The sequence below is a fragment of the Hyla sarda genome, chromosome 2, assembly GCF_029499605.1.
Source record: "Hyla sarda isolate aHylSar1 chromosome 2, aHylSar1.hap1, whole genome shotgun sequence".
Lineage (NCBI taxonomy): Eukaryota > Metazoa > Chordata > Amphibia > Anura > Hylidae > Hyla > Hyla sarda.
In genome coordinates, this window is record NC_079190.1 from 154,428,451 (window position 1) to 154,434,450 (window position 6,000).

A 6,000-nucleotide genomic window follows, 5' to 3' on the forward strand; every position below is an offset into this window, starting at 1 on the left:
CCTTCAGGGTTTAGTGCTCATTCTACCACATCCTATTCAGAAAGAGCCTCAGCTTCTATTCTGCAGAGCAGCCACCTGGAGTTCACCACATACCTTTTACAAACACTACAGGTTGAATCAAATGAGAGATGAGGAACTTTCATTTGGTCATAAAGTTCTCCAGGCAGTAGTCCCCTCCCTAATTATTAGTCTAGTCTACTCACTCTCCAAAGGTGCCATCATGGGCGATAGGGAAAACATAAATTACTCTTACCGCTAATTGTTTTTCGTTGAGCCCATGATGGCACCTACTAATTCCCTCCCATGTTATATGTAAAAAAAAAAAAAGGGGGAGATATATTAATATTTCCTAGCTATGTATGTAGGTTATGGTTGATTATTATTCATTGATAATTCCTTTTGGGTTGTTACTCCTTGATACTTGCTTAAGAACTGGGGAATAGCAGCTCCTATGGTCCTTATATGCAAACTGTTTCCAGTTCCTGTTTCCTGTCCTGAGGAAGGAGGCGGTCTCTCCAAAGGTGCCATCATGTGCTCAACGAAAAACAATTACCGGTAAGAGTAATTTATGTTTTTCGCAGCAGCGCAAATTTCTAGCGGGAAGCTCACTGTAAACCTCCGCCAGTGCGAACGTACCCTAAAAACACTACACTAACACATAATAAAGGGTAAAACACTTCATATACACACTACACTGCCCCCCCCCCCAATAAAAATTAAAACTTATTGTACAGCAGTGTTTCCAAAACTGAGGCTCCAGCTGTTGCAAAACAACAACTCCCAGCATTTCTAGACAGCCACTGACTGTCCAAGCATGCTGGGAGTTTAGCAACAGCTGGAGGCACCCTGTTTGAGAATCACCCCTATGCAATCCCTAATTTAGTCCTTAAATGCTCATGGTGCTCTCTCACTTCGGACCCCTGTCGTATTTCAAGGAAACAGTTTAGGGCCACATAAGGGGTATTTCTCTACTTGGGAGAAATTGCACTACAAATTTTGGGGGGCTTTTTCTCCTTTTACCCCTTATGAAAAGGAAAAAATGGGGGCTACACCAGCCTGTTAGTGTAATATTTTTTTTTTTTTTTTTTTTTTTACACTAACATGCTGGTGTTGCCCTATACTTTTTATTTTCACAAGTGTTAAAAGGAAAAAAAGACCCCCAAAATTTGTAATGCAATTTCGCCTGAGTACGGAAATACCCCATATGTGGGCGTAAAATGCTCTGCGGGCGCACAACAAGGCTCAGGAGTGAGAGCGCACCATGTATATTTGAGGCCTAAACTGGTGATTTGCACAGGGGTGGCTGATTTTACAGCGGTTCTGACAAACGCAAAAAAAAAAGAAATACCCACATGTGACCCCATTTTGGAAACTACACCCCTCACGGAACATAACAAGGTGTTTAATGAAAATTCTTCAAAGTTGGATGGAAAAATGAGGAAAACATTTTTTTTTTCACTAAAATGCTGGTGTTATCCTAAATTTTTTTATTTTCACAAGGGAAAATAGGAAAAAAGCCCCCCAAAATTTGTAACCCCACTTCTTCTGAGTCAGAACATACCCCATATGTAGATGTAAAGTGCTCTGCTGGCGCACTACAATGCTCAGGAGAGAGGGAGTGCCATTGGGATTTTGAAGAGAAAATTTGTCCGGAATTGAAGGCCACTTGTGTTTACAAAGCCCCCATAGTGCCAGAACAATGACCCCCACCCTCCACATGTGACCCTATTTTGGAAACTACACCCCTCACGTAATGTAATAAGGGGTACAGTGACCATTTACGCCCCACAGGTGTCTGACAGATTTTTGGAACAGTGGTCTGTAAAAATGAAGAATGTAATTTTTCATTTGCACACCCCACTGTTTCAAAGATCTATCAAATGCCAGTGGGGTGTAAATACTCACTGCGCCCCTTATTAAATTCTGTGAGGGGTGTAGTTTCCAAAATGGGGGCCCGACTTCTATTCCAACCAAATTCTGTCTCCAAAAGCTCAATGGCACTCCTCCTCTTCTGAGCATTGTAGTGTGTATACAGGGAGTATTTCCATATTCAGAAGAAATGGGGTTACACATTTTGGGGGTCATTTTCTCCTATTACCCCTTGTAAAAATGTAAAATTTGGGGAAAAACCAGCATTTTAACTTTTAACAAAGTCGTCAAACACCTGTGAGGTGTTAAGGCTCACTGTACCCCTTGTTGCGTTCCTTGAGGCGTATAGTTTCCAAAATAGTATGCCATGTGTTTTGTTTTGTTTTTTTTGTTTTGTTTTTTGCTGTCCTAGCACCATAGGAGCTTCCTAAATGCAACATGCCCTCCAAAAACCATTTCAGCAAAATTCGCTTTTCAAAAGCCAAATGTGACTCCTTTTCTGAGCATTGTAGTGCGCCAGCAGAGCACTTGACGTCCACACATGGGGTATTTTCATGCTCAGAAGAGAGAGGGTTACAAATTTTGGGGGGCATGTTGTCCTATTATCCCTTGTAAAAATAAAAAATTTGAGGGAAAACCAGCATTTTAGTGAAAAAAAAAAAATAAATCATTTACACATCCAACTTTAACGAAAAGTCGTCAAACACCTGTGGGGTGTTGAGGCTTACTGGACCCCTTGTGAAGTGCTTTGAGGGGTGTAGTTTCCAAAATAGTATGCCATGTGTTTTTTTTTTTTTTTTTTTTGTTTGTTTTTTTTCTGTTCTGGCACCATAGGGGCTTCCTAAATGTGACATGCCCCCCCCCCAAAACCATTTCAGAAAAACTCACTCCAAAATCCCACTGTCGCTCCTTCCCTTCTGAGTCCTCTACTGCACCCGCCGAACACTTGACATACACATATGAGGTATTTCCGTACTCGAGAGAAATTGGGTTACACATTTTAGGAAGATTTCTCTCCTTTTACCCCTTATAAAAATTCAATAACTGGGTCTACAAGAACATGCCAGTGTAAAAAATTAAGATTTTGAATTTTCTCCTTCAATTTGCTGCTATTCCTGTGAAACACTTAAAGGGTTAACAAACCTTTTGAATGTCATTTTGAATACTTTGAGGGGTGCAGTTTTTATAATGCGGTCATTTGTGAAAGCCCTTCAAATCCACTTCAAAACTGAACTGGTCCCTGAAAAATTTTGATTTTGAAAATTTTGTGAAAAAATGGAAAATTGCTGTTATGCTTTGAAGCCCTATATATTTCCATCATAAAGTTGACATGTTTTTACTTTTGGAAGAAATCAAAGTAGACATATTGTTTATGTGAATCAAAATATAATTTATTTGGAATCTTCATTTTCCTTAAAGCGGAGAGCTTCAAAGTAAAAAAAAAAAATTCTAAATTTTCAATTTTTTCATCTAATTTTGGAATTTTTCACCAAGAAATGATACAAGCATTTACAAAATTTTTCCACTATCATAAAGTAGAATATGTCACGAAAAAACTATCTCGGAATCAGAATGAGAGGGAAAAGCATCCCAGACTTATTAATTCTTAAAGTGACAGTGTCAGATGTGCAAAAAATGGCCGCGTCCTACAGTGAAAATTGGCTGGGTCTTTAAGGGGTTAATGCATAAAGTGACAAGGTGAAAAAGGCCTCTGTCCTTAAGGGGTTAAGAACGTTTTTAACCTTTTAGGTGTTTCATAGGAGTAGCAGAACTATCTCACTTCATAAAGAAATAAAACCACACTGACACTGATTCCTGACAAAACAATTAACCTAGGCAATGTCAGATATACTGGAATAGAAGGCAAGGAGGGGCTACTCGTGTAAAAGGCTGACATAAATGTGCGATATAGAACATAGTATGGAGCACTCACCTGGTGACTTCTTCAATGGCAGTATCCGAACGATTTAATCTTCAGATACGAGGCGCTAGATGGAACGGGGGGAGATCAGACGCCGGGCCACGGACTGTATCACGCCACTTGGCTCTTCATCAGGCTGCTGAATCATCGTCACGTTTACTCCACGTATTTAACCCCCTCTAGTAAATGCAAGTGAAAAACTAGTGCATTAACACAATTAACTAATAATGTGCCTTACAAAAAAGTGGGTTAAAACATATTACTAGAATAAATGCACGTCTTTACAGGGTACTGGAAAGTAAGACATTATAATAACGCACCTAACTCATTTTTATCGTTAAGCCACAAAGGGCCAGTGTCTCTGATTTTTGTTTTGTTTATAATTCACTATAGATTTGGAAACAGTGATATCATTAATGTTGAAATCACTCTAAGCAAACCATGACTTGTAGATCCAAATTTGTGGTGTACTGTATAGTAACATAGTAACATAGTTCATAAGGCTGAAAAAAGACCAGAGTCCATCAAGTTCAACCTATATCCCTAATGAGTCCCTACTGAGTTAATCCAGAGGAAAGTAAAAAAAAAAAAAAAACCCTCACACTAGAGGTAAATATTCCTTCCCGACTCCAAATATGGCAGTCAGAATAAAACTCTGGATCAACATTCTGTCCCTATAGATCTAGTATACATGACCAGCTATGTTATTCTCCAAAAATGCATCCCGACCCCTTTTAAATTCTTTTACAGAGTTCCCCATGACCACCTCCTCCGGGAGAGAATTCCACAGTCTCACTGCTCTTAAAGCAAAGAACCCCTGTCTGTGCTGGTGTAGAAACCTTCTTTCCTCTAGATGTAGAGGATGCCCCCTTGTTATAGATACAGTCCTGGGTATAAATAGATCATGGGAAAGATCTCTGTATTGTCCCCTGATATATTTATACATAGTTATTAGGTCTCCCCTAAGCCTTCTTTTTTCTAAACTAAATAACCCTAATTCTGATAATCTTTCTGGGTACTGTAGTCCTCCCATGATATGTTTGGTATGTCGGTGTTATGTAGGGAAACCAAACGCCCCTTTTTTCATAGAATAAGAGCATGTGAGATTGTTACGAACTGGCAAGGGATCAGTAAGGTTTATAAGCCATATGTTATCATGCCACAATAAGGATCAAAGGGAACTCAAATTTGCAACATTGGAGAAAGTAGAGACTGCAGTTTAAGAGTAAGGTCTGATGCTTATCATTTCCTTAAAGGAATCCAGATGGATGGTTAGGCTAGAAGCCACTGGCCCTTTGGGGCTTAACGATAAAAATGAGTTAGGTGTGTTTTTATAATGTCTTCCTTTCCAGTACCCTGTTCACATGTGAGTTTATTGTAGTAATATGTTTTAGCAAACTTTTTTGTTAGGCAAATAATGAGTTAATGGTGTTAATGCACTCATTTTTCACTTGCATTTACTAGAGGGGGTTAAATACGTGGAGTAAACGGGATGATGATTCAGCGACCTGAAGAAGCGCCAAGCGGCGTGATGCGGTCCATGGCGCGGTGTCTGAACTCCCCCCGTTCCATCTACCACCTCCCTGCGCTCATTTGAAGATGAAATTGTTTGGATACTGTTGATGAACCGGGTGAGTGCTCCATACTATATTCTATGTTGCAGATTTCTCACAAAAAGAAAAGTTTCCCCACTCCACCTCCCTTTAGACCTAACAAACCCTTCTATTCTAAAATCTATAAAAAAAATCCAGAGATCAGGGTCAAAAATCAGGGGAAAGATCCAGATGGCGCTTTTCCAAAAGAACAAAAGGGTAACTTTTCAATCATCTTCATCTGCCAAGAAATCAGGTCAGCAGTAACGATTTGGAGTGAGTCGGCAGCAGACTGAGAAATTTAGTTTCAGAATGGGAGCATATATACAACAGCTCCTGGGTTCTAAATACCTTAAGAAATGGGTTAACCTTGAAGTTTCTCAGTCTCCCCCCCGACTTGTCTAAAGGTCACCGTAAGTCGTTCCGGTCCCTTAGGTCAGTTAGCTTTGCAAAAAGTACTGTTTCTTATAGAAATACATGTCTGGATTCCAGAACCCCAAAAAGAAATAGGTCAGGTCAGGGGTTTTACTCTTCCTTTTTCTCTATTTTTGGTAAGAAAAAAAGCCAGACAACTCTTTCCGCACGATCATAAATTTAAAACGTTTTCTTGTCTATCAA

The 6,000-nt window shown here is 39.6% G+C and overlaps 1 long non-coding RNA gene across 1 annotated transcript in view; it reads left to right on the top strand.

The window, feature by feature from the left end:
- LOC130355448 (uncharacterized) overlaps window positions 1–555 on the top strand; it is a 94,093-nt gene extending 93,538 nt beyond the window's left edge. Inside the window, exon 3 of the long non-coding RNA XR_008888527.1 lies at window positions 431–555. This is a non-coding gene — a long non-coding RNA (uncharacterized LOC130355448). The remainder of the gene's footprint in view (window positions 1–430) is intronic.
- The last annotated feature ends 5,445 nt before the right edge of the window (window positions 556–6,000 follow it).